Raw genomic sequence first — 25,544 nt, forward strand, 5'->3', positions numbered from 1 at the left:
TAAATGTGTCTTGCATTACTATTTTAACTAACAATAATAAACAATGGAGTTTTAGTTCATGTATTGCTCAGTGCATTTAAGCCTGCAGCCCCCGACAAGGGACCCCACTATACTGCAGGTCCTACTCTATTGCTCAAAATAATTACCATAAAAACAGCTATCACATTAGTGTTAAACTTTAGGTATGCTCTCAGCGGCGGAACAGTGGCTGAAAGGCTTGGATTGGTTTTCAGAACACCAGTCTGACGTGCCACCACATCTCACGTGGCCCTCCAATTCACCAGATCTGGGACTGCTTGGCTGGGTCTGGCATTGTACTGTTGGTGCAGTTCCTGATGGGTTTGTAACGATTGGTGGTTGCTAGGCGCCCTAAATGCCTGTGGTCCCGATTTGTCATGATCTACTTTCTCCCACTGTTCCGCCGCTGATATTCTTGGTGTCCATGCTTCTTTCAATGTAGATGGATACTACTCACTGTCTACAAGGGATCACCAACAAACAAATGCCGGTCTCGGCCAAAACCAATGGCTCCCTTATGCCAGTTGCATCACATGCACAACCCATGGTTCCATCTGAAAAAGAAACAATATCTCAACAAATTTGCATTGTATCAATACCTCAGACATTCACAATGATCATCCAGTAGTCTTAGTGTCACCATCTACACGCATGTGCACGTTCCATGTCGTTAATATACCCGGTGGAACTGCCATGTCGCCATCCGTCACACACTCCAGCGCATCAAAGTGACGTCATCTGGCACATGCTATTGTGGGGATATGGTGAGAACCTCGTCCACGTGATCTGTAGTAACCAATGAGGACAAAAGTATCAAGTAACCTGCCAACAAAACAGTGTAACAACACCGATCAAATTCTATCCTCTTAGATATATATATCTTTCTCCAGCAGGGTCCACAGGTTATCCTCATGATAACATTGGGATATGAGGACGTGACAGCGGATTTGCACCAACCGGTCAAATCTTTCGGCCTCCCAGCATGCAACGGGCCTGTCCATATATTCCTGGCTCAGGCAAATCAGTTTTTTGTTTGGTGCGGCAGGAGCCGGACCATGGTCAGAGGGCTGCTGTTTTTTAGCAGCCATAAGTTTTCTTATTTGATTTTTATAGTATTACTATTTTTTTTGAGTGATCTTTGTAAAAAGCATCTTGTATGCACCTTAGAGTCGCTCCAACATCTCCCCGCCGGGTCGCGACAACGCTTACCCACGTGTACAGTGAGGCAGGCACAGGTTCTGGTAAACTTTCATGGGCTACTTTGCACAGACATTATCCAATGTAGCTGAGCAGTTTATACCAGCTCCTATACCAGTGATAGATTTCCCTATTAACCCTTACATGCAGCATTCATTTTGAGGTTTATACACCTAGGGAATTGTCAGCCTCTCAAAAAAGCAGGCTGAAAGGCTGGTGGTAAGTAAATCACATAGACATGATACAACATCTTCACAGTCTACACATGTTTTAGATGAGGATTCGTTGGAGGATGAGGACTCATTGCACTTCGGAAGGTCTCAGCTCAGTGGACATATTATCATCTGAGCTAATTAGTGCTATGTAAGCCATTCTATCCTTAGAAGAGGCAGCAGAGCCTGTGTTAAAAACTAAGGCAACTGTGTTTAAACATCCCAAAACAGCTTGGGTTATGCCCAGTAGGAAGTTAGAATTCCAAGAAATGGAATTCCAATTTCTCATACGTCCTAGAGGATGCTGGGGTCCACTTCAGTACCACGGGGTATAGACGTTCCACAGGAGCCATGGGCACTTTAAGACTTTCAGAGTGTGAACTGGCTTCTCCCTCTATGCCCCTCCTTCAAACCTCAGTTTAGAAAATGTGCTCAGGCAGACTGGTCGCACTCTAGTGGAGCTCTACTGAGTTTCACTAAAAAGACTTTATGTTAGGTTTTTTATTTTCATGGAGGCTGCTGGCAACAGTCTCCCTGCTTAGAGGGACTTGGGAGGAGGAAGTAGGAACCAACTTCCTAAAGAGTTTCATGGCTCTGCTTCTTGCTGACAGGACACCATTAGCTCCTGAAGGGTACTGAACACTAGCTGCGGCTGTGCGCTCACTCCCACAGCACGCCGTCACCCCCCTTACAGAGCCAGAAGTCAGAAGACAGGTGAGTGTACAGAAGAAAGAATCTTCAGTCATCGTGACGGCTAAAAGGTACCGCGCAGCGGGCGGGAACGCTGCGCGCCATGCTACACATTACGCAGGGGGCGCAGGGGGGGGTGGCGCTCTGGGCAGCATGAAACCTACTCAAAACTGGCTAAAAGGAGACATACGATAGTATAAAGGAATAGTGTTGAAATTTCTGAGGAGAAACGCACCATTACGGGGGCGGGGCTTCCTCCTCAGTCAGCCAGCACACTGCTCAGCGCCATTTTCTCCACACAGGCTGCAGGAGAAGAAACGCTGGTCCTCCTCCACTACTGAACCAAGTATCAGGGTGTAAATAAGGGGGGGCACAGTGTATTTGTATTGTATAAATTGACATTATAAAAGCGCTACAGGTCTCTGTTGACATTTTAGATTACACAGGGATTTAATATTGGCGCTGAGTTTTGATCTGGCTAATCCTTTCTGTGTCCTTCTGACAGATTTTACTGTGGGTTTGTCCCCTATAAGCCCTGGAGTGTCTGTGGTGTGATTGTGCACGTGTGTGACATGTCTGAGGCAGGGAGCTCTTCCCCTGAGGAAGCCATTATGGGGACACAGGGATGTAATGCGGTGGTGCTGCCGGCACACCACGAGCCTGAATGGGTGAAAGAATTACGTGATAGTGTGAGTCATATCAGTAAGAGATTGGATAAGTCTGAGTCTCATGCAGAAACCTGGAGAAAATCAGTGGAAGATGTGATTTTTAATAGTTCTGCTTATTCATCCACAGGGGACCCCTCTGGCTCACATAAAAGACCATTTGCACAAATAGTACATACTGATACCTACACGGACTCTGATTCCTGTGTCGACACTAGTGATTCCAGAGGAATAGATCCAAAATTAGCGAAGAACATTCAGTACATGATTGTTGCTATAAAGGAGGTCTTACAAGTTACAGAAGCCCCTCCTGTACCTCAGGAGAAGGCTTACTTTTATAAAGCATGAGCTGAACACTCTCTTTGAGGGAGTCTGGGTGAACCCTGAAAAGAAATTTCAGATTCCCAAAAGAATTCAGGTAGCTTATCCTTTCCCGGCAGAGGACAGGAAAAGGTGGGAGTCACCCCCCGATTTAGACAGTGCCCTGTCACATTTAACAAAAAAGGTGATTCTCCCTGCGCCTGGGTGTCACGATCCGGGTATCTGGACGCCATTACTTACCCTTCAGATGCCTCCTAAGGCTGGCTCAGCGTTCCAGGACCGGATCCCGCTGTTCCTGAGTTTTCACATGCTGAATGTCAGAGTGGTGATTTCATCAGCCGCGGCCTCCGCTGTGCCCGCGTGGTTAAATGTGCGCTTGTCAGTCTGGCGTCTCCTGTGGCCGGCGTCGCCATTACTGTTTCAATTCTCACATGGATTACAAACCAAACTTCCCTCCAAGTGTCTGCATGGGCGCAGCCATCTTGGATTTTGTCATCTGGTCATTTCCACCAATCTGCTGTCTGTATTGTTGATTTGCATAATTGCCTAGCCAACCCCTTCCTTGCTGCAGGTATAAGTAAGCTGTGCCTGAGCAAGGAAGGCGTCAGTGCTTTGGTTGTCTAACCTAGTTCCAGTTTGTCTCTCTCCTGTGGTTGTCTTCCAGGTTCCAGCTCCTGTCTCCAGACTTCTGCTATAGAGACCCGCACCAGCATTCCATCTGCGGTGTACCCTGACTCTCCGATCCATTCTGGACTCGCCTGTTTCCAGTTACAACAATCACCTGCTTCCAGCCCAGCTTCCAGCAGTGTACAGCTTCTCTTAAAGGGCCGGTGTCCTTTCTGCAGTTTACCACTCTCCACCGGTATTATTATTTCACCGCTCTCAAACTCCAAACTTCATTATCAATCACCTGCTTCCAGCCCAGCTTCCAGCAGTGTACATCTTCTCTTAAAGGGCCGGTGTCCTTTCTGCAGTTTACCACTCTCCACCGGTATTATTATTTCACCGCTCTCAAACTCCAAACTTCATTATTATTTCATCGCTCTCAAGTTCGTTTATTATTTAACTGGTTCCAGCCAGTATCCACTCCGTACCAACAACAGTCTGGTTCCAGCCAGTATCCACAGCAGCCGTTTTATCTTCAGCAGCCCAGCCTTTCCTGGAACACCAGCTGGTACGATCCTGGGTTCTCTCCATTGCTACAGTCAGGCCTGGTAAGGACTTTCCAACTAGAAGATTATAAGAACTGTCTCACACTACCAGTGCCTGTGGCCCTTGCCACCCTGTAGTACCCAGGAATTGTATTTATCCTCTGTTGACTTTTATGTTTCCTTTACTGCTGCTGTGTTACGGAGTTTGTCATAATAAACATCATTGACTTTTATCCTGGTTGTCGTGGTCACGCCTTCGGGCAGTTATTCTACATGTTACTTACATGTCTAGGGGTCTGATACAACCTCCCAGGTTCCGTTACATCTCAGCCCCTACAACTGAGGCTGCCTCCCGTCTGTCAGGAATCGACTCACCACGGTGACATCTGTCCGCCGCTGCGGACTCCGTCCTGGGTCCCTGCGTTCATCTGTCATCCGCGTCTCTGCCATCAGACGCCATCCTGGGCCTGGGAGCGCTCCTGTGACAGCGGGCGTGTAGCACGCCGCGTTCCCGCTGGGCCGCGGCATGGGCGCCGCCATGACAGCCTCCAGCAGTCAGCATACGGCGGCCAATCCGGTGCTTGGCCGCACCCACTTTTCCTCACTCCACCAATGACTGTGCAACAGGGGGTATATATGAAGCTGCAGGATCAGTCTGCAGGCATCCTGAACTTTGTGTCACTCCTGCGACTCATGCGTAAGGATCTGGTTCCTGTTTCCTCCGTGTACCTGGATACCTACCTGTTGTTCCGTGTACCTGGCTATCTACCTGAGACTCTGTACTCCTGGTTACTTCTCACAGCTCCGTAGAACTACAAGCCCCAGCAATACCTGCTTCCATCTACAGGCTTCACGCTCATCACCATCTCTGTGTGCTTCAGCCTAGCAGTAGAGACTGACTCCAGGTGTGTTCCATCTTCCCACCTGTGATGCAGCTTGCTTGCTGCCAGTGCCTCATCACCTGCACTGTGGACATAGTCAGACTCCTGCCTCTGCTACCAGGTTTGCCATACAACACCATCTCTGCTAAGTTCCATGATTTAACCTGCACTGGTCCCCATACCAGAATATTCTCTGCCAAGTTATTACTCATGTGTATTCATTCATCTGTTATCATTTCATCAGTCACCATTCATTCACTTGCCATACTTCTGTTACCATAGACTTTCAGCTTCCACGCTGCACTATTGACATTTGCATTCTTACTGTTATTTTCTGCTGCCGTTTTGTGAACCATCTGCATAATAAATATCATTGCGCTCATGCGCAGAAACATAATCCAGCCTCCTCGTTTTCTCCCATCTACCTCCACTGACCCACTAGCGCCCCCTCCGGGGACACAGACAAAACCAAGTCTGACACCGTCAGCTCAGGCCCTCAGTTGTGACACTGGGATGGCTTCCCTAAAGGAGCCGGCAGACCGCAAGTTAGAGACTACGTTAAAATCTGTTTATGTGGCCAATGGGACATTACTCAGACCTACCATTGCCTGTGCGTGGGTGAGAAAACTTGTCATCAGAGATTGACACAATAGGTAAAGGCCAGATTCTCCTAACGTTGGGTTATATCAAAGACACTGCTGCATATATGCTTGAGGCCATGAAAGATATTGGGCTTTTGGGATCAAAAGCCGCTACCATAGCTATTTCAGCAAGGAGGGCATTGTGGATTCGCCAGTGGAATGCTGATGCAGATTCCAAAAGAAATATGGAGGCTCTCCCATATAAAGGTGAGGCCTTGTTTGGAGATGAGCTGGATGCTTTAGTCTCTGCGGCTACCGCAGGTAAGTCGACATTCTTGACTTATGCTCCTGTGCCGGCGAAAAAGGCACACTCTCAGATGCAGTCCTTTCGGCCCAATAAATACAAAAAGGATAAAGGTTTCCCTTTCTTTGCGGGTAGAGGAAGAGGAGAGGAAAAAAATTCAGCGGCGTCTCTGGGATCACAGGAGCAGAAATCAACCCCTGCTTCTGCCAAATCTTCAGCATGACGCTGGGGCTCCATTGCGGGAGTCTGCTCAGGTGGGGGCACGTCTGAAACTTTTCGGTCAGTTCTGGGTTCAATCTGGCCTGGACCCTTGGATTTTACAAATTGTGTCCTACGGGTACAAACTGGAGTTTCAAGACATTCCCCCAGGACGATTTTTCAAATTGGCCTTACCAGCTTCTCTTCCAGACAGGGAAGTAGTAGCAACAGCAATACAAAAATTGTGTCCGGATCAAGTCATTGTCCTGGTTCCCTTGTCACAACAAGGAGAAGGGTTTTATTCAAGCCTATTTGTAGTTCCGAAGCCAGACGGCTCGGTCAAACCAATCCTAAACCAGTTCAAGATGGAATCTCTGAGGGCAGTGATTTCCAGTCTGGAGGAGGGGGAATTCATGGTGTCAGTGGACATAAAAGATACCTACTTGCATGTTCCCATTTATCCTCCACATCAAGCTTATCTGAGATTCGCATGCAGGATTGTCATTACCAATTTCAGACGTTGCCGTTCGGACTTTCCACGGCTCCGAGGGTGTTCACCAAGGTAATGGCGGAGATGATGGTCCTCCTTCGACAGCAAGGAGTCAATATAATTCCTTACCTGGACGATCTGATAAAAGCGAGGTCCAGAGAAAAGCTGGTGCAAAATATTGCACTCTCCCTGACAATACTTCAACATCACGGTTGGATCATAAATTTTCCAAAGTCATAGTTGAAACCGAGGACAAGATTGTCCTTTCTGGTGATGATACTGGACACAGAAGTACAGAGGGTATTTCTTCCAGTAGAAAAGGCTCTGGAAATCCAGGGAATGGTCAAACAAGTCCTGAAACCAACAAGAGTGTCGATTCATCAATGCATTCGGTTGTTGGGAAAGATGGTAGTATTCCAGTGGGACCTGTTGGACAAGTGGTCCGGATCCCATCTAAACATGCATCAGAGGATAATCCTGTCATCCAAAGCCATAATTTCGCTCCTGTGGTGGCTACACAGTTCTCACCTACTAGAGGGACGCAGATTCGGGATTCAGGACTGGATCCTGGTGACCACAGATGCAAGTCTCCGAGGCTGGGGAGCTGTCACACAAGGGGAAAGCTTCCAAGGAAGATGGTCAAGTCAAGGAATTTGTCTTCACATAAATGTTCTGGAGTTGAGAGCCATTTACAATGGCCTTCTACATGCGGTGCATCTTCTTCAAGATCAACCCCTACAGATCCAGTCAGACAGTGTAACAGCAGTAGCGTACATAAACCATCAGGGCGGAACGGAAAGCAAAGCGGCAATGGCAGAGGTGTCAAAGATCCTCCGCTGGGCAGAAAGACGTGCAAGAGCTCTGTCGGCAATTTTCATTCCGGGAGTGGACAACTGGGAAGCAGACACGATCTCCATCCAGGAGAATAGGACCTCCACCAAGAAGTCTTCGCAGAGTTGACAGGTCTTTGGGGAATTCCTCAAATAGACATGATGGTGTCTCGTCACAACAAGAAGCTTCAGGGATATTGTTCCAGGTCAACCTCAAGCAATAGCAGTGGATGCACTGGTCGCCCAGTGGGTGTTTCGGTCGGTGTATGTCTTCCCTCCACTTCCACTGATACCAAAAGTTCTCAAAATAATAGGAACAGGAGTTCGTGCAATCCTCATTGTCCCAGACTGGCCAAGGAGTGCTTGGTATCCAGATCTTCAGGAGTTGCTCATGGAAGATCCTCAGCCCCTTCCTCTCCGTGAGGACCTGCTGCAGCAGGGGTCGTGCGTGTATCAAGACTTAACGTGGCTACGTTTGATGGCATGGCTGTTGAGTGCCGAATCCTAGCCCGAAAGGGTATTCCCAAAGAAGTAATTCCCACTCTTATTCAGGCCAAGAAAGGAGTAACGTCTAAACCAGTGATTTTCAACCATTTTTTAAATCGCGGTACACCAAACAATATATTAAAATTGCCAAGGCACACCATCAGTTCCCCACAGAAAAAAAAACAACAAACACACATTGGCCCTAATAGTAAAAAAAAAAATCCACACATACATTGGCCTACACAGAAAAAACAATCACATTACTTCCCACATAAATCATATTGCTCCCTATATAAATCCTATTGCTCCCCACATGAATTATTCACATTGCCCCCCCCCCCCCCCCCCCCCCCCATAAATCCTTATTCTCCCCACATAAATCCTATTGTTCCCCACAGGAGAGAAAACAAACAAATATTAGCCCCTACTGGTCAGATGTCCTCCTCCATGTCCCTCAGTGGCGAGGGTTGTTCATAGTGGAGTGCTGCGAATACTGAGCAGCGGGCGGGCGGGCAGGTGTGGATGTGGGTGGGCAACTAAAGCTGTGTATGCAGGCAGGAAGTGGAAGATGTGTATGCAGGTGGGTGGGCTGGCTGGTCGGTGAGACGCGGCGGCCGTGACCTATGATATCACACCACCGTGTCTTCAAGGCATACGTCATGGCCGGAGCACGACTGATCCTCTAAGAAGAGCCTGGGCCAACAGTTCACTTTGAAGGTACAGGAAGCTGCTCTGGCTCCGCGGCACACCTTGCAGCTGGTCGCGGCACACTAGTGTGCCATGGCACACTGGTTTAAAAAGCCTGGTCTAAACATTACCACTGTATTTTGAGAAAATATGTGTCTTGGTGTGAAACCAAGAAGGCTCCAACGGAAGAGTTTCAGTTACAACGTTTTCTCCATTTTCTCCAGGCTGGTGTGGATGCAGGCCTACGATTGGGTTCACTCAAGGTCCAGATTTCGGCTTTGTCCATTTTCTTTCAGAAACAATTGGCCTCCCTACCAGAAGTTCAGACATTCGTGAAAGGGGTGCTACACATCCAATGTCCGTTTGTGCCTCCTGTGGCACCATGGGATCTTAACGTGATGTTACGATTCCTTCAATCAAATTGGTTTGAACCTCTCCAGGAGATAGAGTTATAATTTCTCACTTGGAAAGTGGCCAAGCTGTTGGCCTTGGCATCCGCAAGATGGAGGTCTGAGTTATGGGCCTTGTCTCACAAGAGCCCTTACTTGGTTTTCCATGAAGATAGGGCTGAGTTACGAACTCATCAGCAATTTCTTCCAAAGGTGGTTTCTTTTTTCCATATAAACCAGCCTATTGTGGTGCCAGTGGCTACTGACACCTTCACTGCTTCAAAGTCTCTGGATGTGGTCAGGGCTTTTAAAATCTATGTCGTCAGAATGGCTCGGATAAGAAAAACAGAGGCGGTGTTTGTCCTGTATGCTTCCAACAAGATTAGGTGTCCTGCTTCAAAGCAGATGATTGCGCACTGGGTCAGAGGTACGATTCAGCACGCTCATTCCACGGCAGGATTGCCGGTACCGAATTCAGTGACAGCCCATTCTACTAGAAAGGTGGGCTCGTCCTGGGCAGCTGCCCGTGGGGGTCTCTGCATTACAACTTTGCCGAGCAGCTACTTGGTCATGGGCAAACATGTTTGCTAAGTTTTACAAGTTTGATACCTTGGCCGATGAGGACCTACAGTTTGGTCAATCGGTGCTGCAGGGTCATCCACACTCTCCCGCCGGTACTGGAGCTTTGGTATAACCCCATGGTACTGAAGTGGACCCCAGCATCCTCTAGGACGTATGAGAAAACAGGATTTTAATACCTACCGGTATATCCTTTTCTACTAGTCCGTAGAGGCTGCTGGGTACCCATCCCAGTGCGTATTTTTCCTGCAGTTGTTAATTAGTTAAAAATGCTTTCAGCACGGTTGCTGTAATGTTCATGCCCGTTGGCATGTATTTTGTTGAATGCCATGTGTGCAGATGGTTGAAGTGTGAGCTGTTATGAATCTCACCATTAACTAAAAAAGTAAATCCTTTCCTCAAAATGTCCTGGGCACAGTTCCTATATTGAGGTCTGGAGGAGGGGCATAGAGGGAGGAGCCAGTTCACACTCTGAAAAAGTCTTAAAGTGCCCATGGCTCCTGCGGGACCGTCTATACCCCATGGTACTGAAGTGGACCCCAGCATCCTCTACGGACTAGGAGAAAAGGATTTACCGGTAGGTATTAAATCCCATTTATCCTCGTCCAGCTGGGGACTGTTTAAAAAAACAAAAAGGGAGGTGGCTCCCAAAGTAGATTCGCAGGTCTTAGATTGGTGTGAAAATCTACATTACTTTTGTTTCACCGAGGGCTGTGCGCCCTGTCCACTCTTGTGCCTAGCCGTGCTGTTGGAGTCGTGTGGAGAGGCTGACTGGAGATCAGCGGTGACCGCGGCGGGAGACACGGAGCGGAGCTGCTCTCCCGGCATCTGATACGGTGCATACTACGGGGATTGTTGGCCTCAGCAGGGACGCGTCAGGTTAGTCAGCTCACCCACCTGCAGCCTACCTTCTCCTACTGTCCGGCCGTTGAAGCCCTGAGTCGTGGCAGCGGGGAATACACGGAGCGCTTGCCTGTCATCCTTCCAGCAGTGTCCCGGCATCTTCCCCTCTCCTCCTAATTTATGGTGCTACGGGGGAATCTGGTGGAGCTGTGAATTATAGAGGACATACACGTGGGGTTCCTATGCATCCAGATACGCTACCCTGCGCTACTGCATCCTAGTACCCTCTCCTCTCCTGCCTTATTACTGACCTGGTTCACCCGCCATAGCCGGACAGTTTTTTCTGATCTGGGCTTCCCTGCCAGAAGTGGCCATCCTGAAAACTGGCAATATAACCACATGCCCTCCTGAAACCAGCCGCTTCTCTGAGAGCTACAGACACTGCCAGCCCATGATCAGTGCCCTTCACTGCAGCCCTACCTGGGCAGTAAGTGGTCGCCTGAACTGCTTTTATTATTATTATTGCCTGGCCTCCACTCCTGCTCTGTCGACTCCCTCTGGTGGCAGACTGTGCTGACTACATCCTCCATACTGTTTGACTGCTGCTGGGTTTTTTTTCCCTCCTGCTCCCTTCAATCCCCATAAGATCCAATTAGAGCTCTTGGGGCTTCAGTATAGCTACGGCGTAACAGTCCATGTGTCCAGGACAGTAGCAGGCTCCAGTTGCTGGCTCCTATAAATTACTTTACTGCTCAAGGATGGCATCTTCTTGCTATTACCCATAAACAACTGACCTCACAATGTTTCTGTAACCGATGGCCACTGGGGGTCTATGCTCACTGATGTCTCCCTATTTCCACACTTCAATACTTCTGCTATGTCGCTACTGGCCTCCTGACCTTGTTCTCTAATCTCCGTAATGTTATGCTGAAGAATGGGCAGAGCTGGAAAATCATCTCATAAGAAAGGTAAACCTCGTCCTCAACAGCAAACCTCTCAAACTTACTTGAGACCTTTTTCTTCTTCCTAATTAACTAACATTGAGCCCCAGTCCTGATCATTCAGAATCTTCTCCCATCCTGTCTTCTCCAAGTCCTTCCATGATGGCTTAAACCCATGGCAAGCCAAGTGGGCTCTCCTCTTCTCTCGGTTCTCCTTCAAACTCTTTAACCGCCCAGGAACCTTAAATCGAAGAGCAGATGCACTTTCTCGTTCTTTTCAAACGGATGATTCACTCAACTCCCCTGAGAAACAATTTATTCTGAATCCGGCTTCATTTGCTTCAACTCGTACTGTTCCTCTACCTCCTCCGGGGAGAACTTCTGTAGCACCAAAATTTTGCATGAAATTACTTACGTGGGCTCATTCTTCATATTTCATGGGTCATGCCGGTGGTCTTAAGACTCTCAAATTCATTCAGCGATTCTACTGGTGGCCTCATATTAAAATGGATGTCTTTGAATTTGTAGCAGCCTGTTCCAAGTGTGTTCAACATAAAAGTCCACAAACATCTCCTTTGCGTCTTTTTCATACACTTCCAACACCTCAAAAGCCTTGGACTCACATCTCTATGGATTTCATAACCGATTTGCCAGTCTCCAGAGGGCACAACACCATTTGGGTCATTGTGGAATGATTTTTGAAGATGGCTCACTTCATACCCCTCACCGGTCTTCCCTCTGTTCCTCAGCTATCCATATTGTTTTTCTCATAGATTTTTCATTTGCATGGCCTTCCACAGGAAATAGTTTCTGATCAGGGTCCTCAATTCATTGCCAAGTTCTGGAAAGCTCTCTGCTCTGTCCTAGGAATCAAGTTGAACTTCTCTTCAGCCTACCATCCCCAGACTGACGGACAGACTGAAAGAGTCGACCAAGATCTGTAAACTTTCTTACGGATGTTCATGTCCCCTGCTCAGGAAGACTGGAAGAATTACTTCCCATTTGCTGAGTTTACATACAGTAACCTATATCATTCTTCTACCAATTCCACTCCTTTCTTCATTAACTATAGTTTTCATCCATGAGTTCCTTCCTTATAATCTCTCCCACCTCTTGAGGTTCCTGCTGCTGAATCTGCTCTTCGAAAGTTCACTAAGATTTGGAGACAAATTCATAAGGCGCTACTTAAGACTTCCCAGAAATAAAAGACCCACGCTGATTGGAGACATAGGGCTGTTCCTCGTCTCAAAGTGGGAGATCTTGTTTGGATTGCCGCCAGAAACCTCAGACTCAAAGTTCCTACCAAAAAGATTTCTCCAAGATTCATCGGTCCGTATCCTATTAAAAGAGTGTTGAATCCTGTTTCTTACAAGGTGACACTGCCTCCCTATTTGAAAATTCCCAATGCCTTTCACATTTCTCTGCTAAAGCCTCTTGTACTAAATCATTTTCGGGCAGCTTTCCCTTAACCTCCCAAGGTTCAAGCTGCTCAAAAGGAGGAATTTGAGGTTCATAAGTTTCTTGACTTCCGCAAGAGGTATGGTCGTCTCCAGTATCTCATGGATTGGAGAGGATATGGTCCGGAGGAAAGATCTTGGGTGGATGCAGAGGATGTTCATGCTCCAAGACTGAGTTGTGCCTTTCATGCCAAGAATCCCACTAAGCAGCGTGGGTGTTCGGAGACCACCATAAAAAGGGGGGTACTGTCAGCATCCGTAGTCTTACCTCCGGCTCTGGTCCCTGTGGCCTTCCTCTTAGCTGGCTGATGACGCTGCGATGGATAAGAGCTACAGCAGCAAGGTCCTCCGGTGCGGCTGCCGGGCATCTGGAGGCTCGGGTCCGGGTCCTGTGGAGCGAAGCATGGCAGTCGGAGGTGTCTGTTTCCAAGTGTCCTGTTGCTGGAGTGTGGCATCTGGGAGGCTGAGGCCAGAAGTAGTGGCTTTGTGCTTGTTCCATATGTGTCCTCTGTGCAGGAAGCCACCATGTTGGAGACCAATCCAAGTCAATAGGTATCCCAGTTCACTTCCAGCCAATCCGGTACAGGCTTCCCTTATAAAAAGGGGTTGATGCTTAGCTATGTTGCCAGTACTTCAAGTTACTTGCTGCTGTAAAGTGCCCTGCGCTCCGCACTCCCAGGTTAACCCCTGGTGTCCTGGTTCTGTGGTGTCCGCCTGGTGGTCAGTTCTGTTATTGCAGTCCTTTGCTCCCAGTCCACCTGCTCTTGTGGTTTAACCACTGGGCCCTCTATCTGGTAGAGGGTCTCCGTTTGCTGATGGTGCTCACAGCGATCCTCTCTTCAGCATTGTTTACAAATCACAAGTCACTTCTTCATTCAGTATTCTTCAGCATCGTTTACAAGTCACTAACCTTTTGTCTTTCAGAATTCACTCAGACTTCTCTCCTAGTCGTTGTGTATGATTGAGGTCTCATTAAAACTGAATTCCTCTTCAGTGTATCATTCCGGGTCATTGTCCTCATTGCCTACCCCTCTACATCTTCGGGCCTAAGTCTTCAATCCATGAGTAAGAACTACATTCAGCCACCTCGTTTCCTTCCTTTGCCGATAGCTGCTCCCTCAGTCAATTATCAGTCGTCAGATCCCCAACTTAAGCCAAGCGTGACATGGAAGAAGGGGAATTCCTGGTTTCTCTGGATATTAGGGATGCGTATCTTCACATCCCAATATGGCCGCCTCTTGAGGCTTACCTCATGTTTGCACTGCAGCACAGTCACTACCAGGTCCAGGCCTTGCCTTTCGATCTATCAACAGCACTGATGGTGTTATCAGGGGTGATGGCAGAGATGTTGCTACAACTCCACAAGCAGGAAGTGAACATTGGGGGTAATTCCAAGTTGATCGCAGCAAGATTTTTTTTAGTAGTTGGGCAAAACCATGTGCCCTGCAGGGGAGGCAGATATAACATTTGCAGAGAGAGTTAGATTTGGGTGGGTTATTTTGTTTCTGTGCAGGGTAAATACTGACTGCTTTATTTTTACACTGCAATTTAGATTGCAGATTGAACTCACCACACCCAAATCTATCTCTCTCTGCACATGTTATATCTACCTCCCCTGCAGTGCACATGGTTTTGCCCAATTGCTAACAAAAATCCTGCTGCGATCAACTTGGAATTACCCCCATTGTTTACAGAGCACAGTTGATGGAAAAGATCAGCCTTCAAACACGACTACTCACTGGTCATGGGTTTGATTCTCAATCTGCAGAAATCCCACCTAGAACCTATGCAGAGGCTTCAGTTCCTGGTAATGATATTGGACATGGTATCTCAGAAGGTGTTCCTTCCTATGGGCAAGGCAAAGATAATTCAAACGATGGTATGTTCCATTTTGAAGCTGAACAAAATCTCTGTACATCTTTGCATACGCTTACTGGGAAAGATAATGGCCTCCTACGACGCAGTTCGGTATGGAAGATTCCATGCATGACCATTCCAGCTGGATCTGCTGGACAAATAGTCTGGGTCACATGTGCACATGCGCCAGATGATATGCCTTTCACCAAACGCCAGGATTTCCCTCTTATGGTGGTTGCTGATCTCCCTCCTGGAGGGTCGACACTTCAGAAATCAGGATTGGATCCTGTTGACAACGGATGCAAGCCTCCATGGTTGGAGTGCAGTGACCCAAAGCATATGGAAGAAATGTGTCTCTTGGTGTGAGGGTCAATAGTATTCTGCTGTGGATTTTCATCTGGGACATTTATTGCACTTCCTGCAGGCTGTTGTGGATGTGGGCCTACATTTAGGCTCCATAAAAGTTCAAATCTCAGCCTTGTCTTTTTCTTCCAGGGAACAATTGGCTGTTCTCCCAGTGGTCCAGATGTTCTTGACAGGTGTCCTTCATATTAGACCACCCTTTGTGCTTTCCACAGTGCCATGAGTTCTCAATTTGGTTCTGGCCTTTCTCCAGTCGGTTTGATTGAACCTTTCCACAAGGTGGACATGGAGTATTTGACAGGCTATCATGTTGTTGGCCTTGGAATTAGGGGCCTTATCCTGTAAGTGTCCTTCTCTGGTGTTTCATGAGGATAGAGCGGTGCTTAAAACTCGCTGGACATTCTTGCCTAAGGTGGTGTTAGCATTTCATATCAATTGGCCGATGGTGGTTCTGGTTGTCACTGGCACGTCAATGGACGTGATTCGGGCTTTGGAGATTTATGTCAAGAGGCCAGCTCGTCTCAGAAAATCAGACTCGCTTTTTGTTCTCTATGATGCTTCAAAGTTTGGTTGTCCTGTTTCGAAGTAGTCTATTGTGTGTTGGATCAGGCTTACGATCCAACAGGCTCACTCTTCGGCGGCTTTGCCGCTGCCGAGGTCTGTTCTGGCCCACTCCACACGGTCAGTGGGTTCTTCCTAGGTGGCTGCCCGGGGTGTCTTGGCTTTGCAGTTATGCTGGGCAGCTACTTGGTTGGGTTCGACCACGCTGTTAAGTTTTAAAGGTTCAACACCTTGGCTACTGAGGACCTTCAGTTTGGTCAATCAGTTTTGATGGGGTCTCAGCACTCTTCCACCCGGTTTGGAGTTTTGGAACTTCCCCATGGTACTAAGACCATCCCAGTATCCCCTTGGACATTAGAGAAAATAGGATTTTAATACCTACCGGTAAATCTTTTTCTCGTAGTCCATAGGGGATACTGGGCGCCCGCCTCTGTGCTTTGATATTTTCCAGCACGAGTTGTTCTTGTGTGTTGTAGTTTGGGTCTGCTTTTGCTGTCCCTATTTTCAAGTTGTCGTTAGTGTTGCTATCCTCTTGTTATGTTGTGTGCTGGTTCGTTCTCTCACAACTTTCTTGTCTCTTTTCCGCCTTTCAAAGTATGTCTGTCTCCTCGGGCACAGTTTTCCTAGACTGAGTCTACAGGAGGGGCATAGAGGGGAGGAGCCAGCACACTCTGAAGAAGTTTTAAAGTGCCAGTGTCACAACTGAGGGCCTGAGCTGACAGGAGGAAGCCTCAGTTGTAGGGGCTGAGGTGAAGCTAAACTTTGGAGGTTTAATCAGACCCCTGGACATACGAGTAAGCTGTAGAAAGGTTGCCCGAAGGCGTGACCATGACAAACAGGATTAAAAGTCAATAAAAGTTTATTAACAGAACTCCATGTATTCACAGCAGTGATAAATGAATGAAAATATACAGGAGATATGATAAAACAGTTCCTGGATAACTATGGGTTTGGCAATGGCCACAGGGTACTAGTAGCAGTAGGTACATTTCTTAAGATGGAACGTCCTTACCAGACCCGTCCGTAGTATTAAGTGTAGCCAAGGAACACACCAGCAGATGTATCACTGGAAGCCGGTAACACTGTAGCTGAGGTAGCTGCTGTGGACACTGGATGGAACCAGCAGGTGTTAGCACATGGACTGGATGCTGGATGGAACCAGCCAAATAGTAGAATGAAGCTAGGGAGTGAGGATATAGGAACCGATGGTGTGCGGGTACCGATGGTTTGCGGGTACCGATGGTATGCAGGTAGCCGCTGGAGAAGCACCGGCTCTTTAAGGAAGTTGATCACTGCTGGAAGCAGATGAAACTGTAGCTGGAAGCTGGAGCAAACACAGAAGACTGCAGAGTCAGGCTGCACCGCAAGGTGGTAGGCTGGTGCGGGTCTCTTAGTGGTAACTGAACACAGGAGCTGAAAACCTGGAATGACAACAACCACAGGAGAGAGAGACTGGAAACAAGGTTTGACAACCAAAACACTGACGATTTCCTGGTGCAGGCTCAATCCCTTTATACCCTTAGGTATGCAGGGATTGGATGAACAATTAGGCAGACTTCAGCGGAGCTATGGATTGGAGGTCAGGATCATGTGACTGAAACTAAGATGGCTGCGCCCATACCGGCCAGTGGAGGGAAACCTTGTTTGTAACACCACATGAAGATTCCTCTGTAATGGCGGCGGTGAACACAGAGAACGCCGACTTGCGTCTCAAACCTCCAGCATGGATGGCCGCGGCCGCAGTAGGTCAAGAGTGCCACATACCCTGTAGTACGTTGAGAATAGGAGACGATGCCCGAGGCCCCGCCGGCAGGTGACGCCATGCCAGTCGCCCGGCATTGGAAAGACAATATCCATGGATCAGCAGGATGAGACATGACATATGAATGCTAGCAACATAGCTGGAAACCGGGCCTAGGACGCTGAGCCAGCCTTAGGAGACACCTGAAAGGTAAATAAATGGCGTCCAGATACCCGGATCGTGACAGCACCCCCCCCCCCCCCCCTTTAGGAGTGGCCCCAAGACACTTCTTAGGCTTCTGAGGAAATCTGGAGTGGAAATTCCGGACCAAGGTAGGAGCATGGACATCTGAAGCATTGGTCCAAGAGCGTTCCTCAGGGCCATAGCCCTTCCAATCAATAAGATATTGTAACTGACCATAACGGAAACGTGAATCCAGAATCTTGGCAACTTCATACTCAACTCCCCGTTGAGTCTGGACTTTAGGGGCCGAAGGTAGAGCAGAATGGAATCGATTCAGGATCAGCGGTTTCAGAAGGGAAACATGGAAAGTCCTAGGAATTTTCAAGAATGGGGGTAACTGGAGTTTGTAAGCAACAGGATTGATAACTTGTTCAATTTGAAAAGGACCGATGTAACGGGGCGCAAACTTCATGCTTGGAACTCTCAATCTCAAATTCTTTGTAGACAACCACACACGATCACCCACTTTGAGGGCAGGAACTGCCCCACGCTTCTTATCTGCAAACTTCTTGTATCTAAATGATGTTTTGAGCAGGGCCGCTCGAACATTTTTCCAGTTGTCTGAAAACTGGCGCAAGGTGATAACAACTGCTGGTACAGAAGTCGCTGGAAGCGTTTGGAATTCTGGAACTTTAGGGTGAAATCCGTAGTTGATGAAGAATTGTGTTGAAGAAGATGAGGAATGATATTGGTTATTATGGCTGAACTCGGACCAGGGAAGAAGTTGAACCCAGCCATCTTGAGAGGAAGACACATAGATGCGGAGGAGGCCTCCAAGTCCTGATTCACCCTCTCAGTTTGACCATTGGTCTGAGGATGGTAAGCTGTAGAGAACTTTAATTTGACTTGGAGGGCTTGACACAAACTTCGCCAGAATTTGGCTACGAATTGTACTCCTCTATCAGAGATGATCTCCTCGGGAAGACCGTGTAATCGGAAGATTTCCTGAATGAATACTTGAGCCAACTTGGAAGCTGACGGAAGACCGGTGAGGGGAATGAAATGTGCCATCTTGGTAAACCGGTCAACCACTACCCAGATGGTATTAAACTTGTTGCACATAGGCAGGTCTGTGACGAAGTCCATCGACAAATGGGTCCATGGTCGACGGGGAACAGATAATGGAACCAGTTGCCCTGCAGGCGACTGGCGGGATACTTTGTGTTGGGCACACTTTGGGCAAGAAGCAATAAACTCCATGATGTCCTTCTTCAGAGTTGGCCACCAATAAGACCTAGAGATGAACTCAAGGGTTTTCTGAATGCCTGTATGTCCGGCAAAACGGGAAGCATGGGCCCAATGCATGAGCTTCTTCCTTAACACCGACTTCACAAAACTTTTCCCTGGTGGGGGCGTAGAGTCCATCCTTACCGTGGAAAATGCCAACGGATTGATAATAGGATGCTTGTCAGAAGACTCCGACTCATTTTCTTGCTCCCAATAGCGGGAAAGGGCATCGGCCATGCGATTCTGAGAGCCCGGACAAAACTGGAGTTTAAAGTCGAACCTAGAAAAGTGCCCATCTGGCCTGATGAGGATTAAGACATTGTGCGCCTTTCAAATACAAAAGATTCTTGTGATCGGTAAGTATGGTAACAGAATGAGAAGCTCCCTCCAGCAGGTATCTTCGCTCCTCCAGAGCGAGTTTGATTGCCAGCAACTCCTGATCGCCAATGGCATAGTTGCGCTCAGCTGGAGAAAACTTCCGGGAGATGAAGCTGCAAGGATGTAGATGACCATCTTTAGCTCTCTGGGATAGCACCGCCCCTACTCCAACGGAAGAGGCTTCCACCTCAAGGATGAAAGGTGAGTTGATGTCGGGCTGTTTCAAAACCGGAGCAGAGATGAATCGTTGCTTTAATAGATGAAAGGCTTGCATAGCTTCTTCAGACCACTTGGACGGGTTAGCACCCTTGATAGGTGCCACAATGGTGGAAAAGTCTCGTATAAACTTTCTGTAATAATTGGCGAATCCTAAAAACCTCTGGACCCCTTTAAGTGTTAAAGGTATCGGCCAATTCTGGATTGCTTGTAGTTTCTCAGGATCTATCTCTAGTCCGGAACTGGACACAATGTAGCCTAGAAACGGAATGGATTTAACTTCAAAAACACACTTCTCCAATTTGCAATAGAGATGATTGACACAGAGACGGGACAGAACTTCCTTTATCCAGAAACGATGTTCTTCCAGATTGTTGGCAAAGATAAGTATATCATCTAGATAAACCACGACATGGCGATATAAAATGTCTCTGAAGATCTCGTTCACGAATTCCTGGAAGACAGCTGGAGCATTACTTAATCCGAAAGGCATGACGAGGTACTCATAATGTCCATCAAGGGTGTTAAATGCGGTCTTCCACTCGTCACCCTCTCGGATCCGGATGAGGTTGTAGGCACCCCTCAAATCTAATTTCTTGAAGATGGTTGCTCCGCTAACTCGATCGAAGAGTTCTGTAATCAAGGGTAAAGGATATCGGTTCTTGACAGTGATGTCATTCAAGCCTCTGTAATCGATGCATGGCCGCAGTCCACCATCTTTCTTCTTAACAAAGAAAAAACCTGCGCCAGCTGGGGAGGAAGAAGGTCGAATGAAACCCTTTGCCAGATTCTCCTTAATATATTCTTCCATAGAATGCGTTTCTGGTAAAGACAACGAATAGGTTCGGCCTCGAGGTGGAACCTTCCCCGGGATGAGATCGATTGGACAGTCCCATTCCCTATGAGGAGGAAGAATATCTGCAGAAGCTTTACTGAACATGTCCGTGTAATCTTGATACGGAGGAGGTGGAACATCAAACGACTTGGAGGAGGAAGAACATACAGGAAGCACTTTGGACAAACAGGTCTCAGTACAGGAAGGACCCCATGCCAGGATTTGAGTAGTCGTCCAGTCAATCGATGGGTTATGGAGACGAAGTCATGGAAGGCCCAAAACCGCTGGATGTGTGGCTCTTGGAATAACTAGAAAATAAATTAATTCTGAATAATGAACTCCTACTCTCAGACGAACTGGTAGAGTTCTTAAAGAAATAACTGCATCAAAAATCTTACTGCCATCCACGGCAGTCAAAGATATGGACGAAGAAAGTCTCTCAGTGGGTAGGGACCACCGTTTAACATATGCTTCAGTTATGAAATTCCCAGCTGCTCCGGAATCTAGGAGGGCAATGACGTTCCTATAACGTTGAGCAATTTGAAGCGAGACTGGGAGATTACAATCTTGAGGAGATGGAGAGGAGAGCATTACTCCTAGCCGGCCCTCTCCTTGGCGGGCTAGGACTTGAAGTTTCCTGGACGTTTGGGACAGGCATTGATTACATGAGACGGAGCTGCACAATAAAGACAGAGGGACTCAGAAAGACGTCTTCGACGCTCAGCTGGAGATAGACGGGAATGACCAATTTGCATGGGCTCATCTTTGGATGGAGACGGTTGACGAGGAGGAGGAGCAGAAGATTTTGGGATAGATGACCTTCCTCGCTCGGTTGCTCTCTCTCTGAACCATAGATCAACTTTTGTACATAGAGATATTAGCTCATCCAACTTAGAGGGCAAGTCTCTGGTAGCTAATTCGTCCTTGATGCGTTCAGATAAGCCATGCCAGAATGCAGCATACAGGGCCTCGTCGTTCCATGCCAGTTCGGATGCCAGGATCTTGAACTGTATTAGGTACAGTACGCGTTCCTTGGCGTAAACAAAGAATCTCAGAAGAGGCTGAAGTTACATGGCCTGGCTCGTCGAAGATGCGCCTGAATGTCGTTACAAAGTCAGTATATGAGGACAACAGGGTGTCGGATTTCTCTCATAAAGGTGATGCCCAATCAAGGGCTGAGCCACTGAGAAGGGAAATAATATAGACAATTTTAGTGCGTTCACTGGGGAAACTGCCAGGTTGTAGCTCGAAATGTATTCCACATTGATTGAGAAATCCCCTGCAAGATCTTGGAGATCCATCAAATTTTGCTAGCCTTGGAAGATGAAGACGTGGATCAGAAATGGGCAAGGTGGGTGGGGTCACAACTGGTGTCACTGTGGTGGACGCACCGGACGCCCCTGATCCACAAGCATCATTTGGATCCCATCCAGCCGAGTAGAGAGATCCTGGAGACAGCGGATGATGTTCGAGTCTGGCTGCCAGTTCTTGCATTGGCCTGGTCGCTTGATCCTGATCTCCGGCTGGATTCATATGGTCAGTGCTTACTGTCACAACTGAGGGCCTGAGCTGACAGGAGGAAGCCTCAGTTGTAGGGGCTGAGGTGAAGCTAAACTTTGGAGGTTTAATCAGACCCCTGGACATACCAGTAAGCTGTAGAAAGGTTGCCCGAAGGCGTGACCACGACAACCAGGATTAAAAGTCAATAAAAGTTTATTAACAGAACTCCATGTATTCACAGCAGTGATAAATGAATGAAGATATACAGCAGATATGATAAAACAGTTCCTGGATAACTATAGGTTTGGCAATGGCCACAGGGTACTGGTAGCAGTAGGTACAGTTCTTAAGATGGAACGTCCTTACCAGACCCGTCCGTAGTATTAAGTGTAGCCAAGGAACACACCAGCAGATGTATCACTGGATGCCGGTAACACTGTAGCTGAGGTAGCTGCTGTGGACACTGGATGGAACCAGCAGGCGTTAGCACATGGATTGGATGCTGGTTGGAACCAGCCAAATAGTAGAATGAAGCTAGGGAGTGAGGATATAGCAACCGGTGGTGTGCGGGTACCGATGGTTTGCGGGTACCGATGGTATGCAGGTAGCCGCTGGAGAAGCACCGGCTCTTTAAGGAAGTTGATCACTGCTGGAAGCTGACCGCTGGAAGCAGATGAAACTGTAGCTGGAAGCTGGAGCAAACACAGAAGACTGCAGAGTCAGGCTGCACCGCAAGGTGGTAAGCTGGTGCGGGTCTCTTAGTGGTAACTGGAAACAGGAGCTGGAAACCTGGAATGAAAACAACCACAGGAGAGAGAGACTGGAAACAAGGTTTGACAACCAAAGCACTAACGATTTCCTGGTGCAGGCTCAATCCCTTTATACCCTTAGGTATGCAGGGATTGGATGAACAATTAGGCAGACTTCAGCGGAGCTATGGATTGGAGGTCAGGATCATGTGACTGAAACTAAGATGGCTGCGCCCATACCGGCCAGTGGAGGGAAACCTTGTTTGTAACACCACATGGAGATTCCTCTGTAATGGCGGCGGTGAACACAGAGAACGCCAACTTGCGTCTCAAACCTCCAGCATGGATGGCCGCGGCCGCAGTAGGTGAAGAGTGCCACATACCTTGTAGTGCGTTGAGAATAGGAGACGATGCCCGAAGCCCCGCCGGCAGGTGACGCCATGCCAGTCGCCCGGGCATTGGAAGTACAATATCCATGGATCAGCAGGATGAGACATGACATATGAATGCTAGCAACATAGCTGGAAACCGGGCCTAGGACGCTGAGCCAGCCTTAGGAGACACCTGAAAGGTAAATAATGGCTCCAATGGACCCCATCTATACCCCATGGTGCTAAGACTATCCCAGTATCCCCTACGGACTAAAAGAAAAGGATATACCGATAGGTATTAAAATCCTATTTTTTCAGAATAGCAGGGCCATCCTCGGTTGAAGGTATCACTGCAAAGGTGCCGTTTTGCATTACAATAACCTTAGTAGGAAATACCAATTTGTATTGTACATTTCCTTGGGTGGAATAGACGCCTTTTGGCCAGTGTCACAGGAGAAATATCTGCAGATTATCCAGTCACTCAGCTGTGGATGAGGAAGGCAAAGCAGCCTGTAAAATGTGTTCTTTAATATGATAAAAGTGGACCCTGAGCAGAGTGTCCCTCGGTGCTTGGATAGGGGCCTGTTTGGACTTTGGGAGTCTATGGATCCTATCAATAAGAAGGTCCGCGGCAGAAGCCTTCGGTGAAAGTTTCTGAAAAGAGAACCGTGGCATAATCATAAAGCTCAGCATTTGTAGCAGAATCCGGAGCGCCCATTATTCTGATATTATTTCTCCGAGACCTGTCTTCTAAATCAATGACTTTATCACGAATAGAGACCATGGGGTAAATTTACTAAGATGGGAGTTCTATTTAAGATGGGATGTTGCCCATAGCAACTAATCAGCTTTTACGTCTCATTAATCTAGCACCTTCTAGAAGATAATACCTGAAACCTGATTGGTTGCTATGGGCAATATCCTATCTTAAATAGAATTCCTATCTTAGTAAATTTAGCCCCATGTCTTCCTGAAGGGTGTCATGTGCTGAAATCAGATCTTTGTGAGACGCAACAATCTCTTTCATCTTAGTCTGTACGAGTGCCAATCTCACTGATATCTGACCTCAAAGCTTGAATATTAGAATTCAATTCTGAGATTATTTCAGTCCTTAAATGCAGATAACATAATGTATAGAGCACAGGTTCTCAAACTCGGTCCTCCGGACACCACATGGTGCATGTTTTGCAGATCTCCTCACAGAATCACAAGTGAAATAATTAGCTCCACCTGCGAACCTTTAAAAATGTGTCAGTGAGTAATTAATACACCTGTGCACCTGCTGGGTTACCTGCAAAACATGCACTGTGTGGGGTCCTGAGGACCGAGTTTGAGAACCACTGGTATAGAGCGTAGAGTAACAGGACCATCTAGGATGTCTTAAGATGTCTTCAGCCATTACAGCTGGGCTGTGCGTCTGACAAGAAGAAGCAGATGATGTAGCGGTCTCAGAAGGACCTCCTGAATTCGAAGTACCAAAGAGATGGACAGGTTGGGCCAATTTGGTACCTTTTAACCTTTTTTGGAGGCATGGTATACCGGCTACAAAGAGACCGACCTCTCAGAGATAGGAAAATACAAACGGTCTATAAATAAAAGGAGCAGTAGTACGCTGTCAGGAGGTTACATCAAGATGACTCAGTTCAAAAGGACATTCTTAGTCGGTGTGACGGGGGTATCCGAGCCAAAATTTCAAGTAAACATGATGTAATGCAAGTCAAATAACACAGTAATGACCGAGAAATTCCACTAGAGGTCAGCGTGATCACAGACGTGAAGTACTCAGCACAGCGAGACACAAATGGCAAAATATATTCAGTGAATAAATTCACAAAATAATATACTGTGAGGTTGTAATCAGAGTGTAATGAGCTGTACTCAGACGATACTTGATAGTGGGCTCTGCATGTAGACTGAGAGGAAGTAGATTATAGTGGTACCATATAAATAGAAGGTAGTTTCACCTCCAGGCAAATGCTTCAATTTAGTGTAGTGACCCCGGTCCAGCCGTCAGGACACTTATTTATATTAAACCTTATTGAAGGCAGAAGACAAAGCATGCGATGGCCGGGCACCAGGATACAAAATGGCAGCCACCTTACTTCCCAATTTCACCACTTGGCTCCGGTGACTGTGGGCAGCCCGTTCTGTCCCTAGCAGTAGCGGAAGCTGCGCACCCGTGTTATCTGAAGAGCAAGTGCTCCTGCCTGAGACAAAAGCGCCTTCAAGTCAGGTGTCTGGAGCGTGCAGGAAAGACTGGGCACACTTAGCCCCAGAATACAGCCCGTGGCTTCATAGGCGTCATTAGGCTGCGGCAGTGAACAGTGCCCGGAGTGAGCGGAGCGAGCGGCTTTAGTGCAGTAGGAGTGGGGGACTTAATAGATTGGGCCTTGGTCACAGCGACGGCTGAGAGCTATCAGGTAGGGTAGATAAGAAGCCACTTAGTGAGGAGAACTCCAGAAACCACGTCTGGATGGACCACACCCCTCTTATTTATTATTTTATATACTAACAGAGGTGACAGGTGTGGTACATCCCTGCAAAGGCAGATCCAATCTCTTTCTCATCAGACTCTGCTGTCTT

The 25,544-nt window shown here is 47.6% G+C and overlaps 1 protein-coding gene across 1 annotated transcript in view; it reads left to right on the plus strand.

Annotated features, from left to right (window-relative positions):
* LOC134984479 (oocyte zinc finger protein XlCOF22-like) overlaps positions 1 to 25,544 on the plus strand; it is a 48,460-nt gene that overhangs the window by 14,816 nt on the left and 8,100 nt on the right. The window lies entirely within an intron of this gene.

The sequence above is a fragment of the Pseudophryne corroboree genome (genome assembly GCF_028390025.1).
Source record: "Pseudophryne corroboree isolate aPseCor3 chromosome 3 unlocalized genomic scaffold, aPseCor3.hap2 SUPER_3_unloc_58, whole genome shotgun sequence".
Lineage (NCBI taxonomy): Eukaryota > Metazoa > Chordata > Amphibia > Anura > Myobatrachidae > Pseudophryne > Pseudophryne corroboree.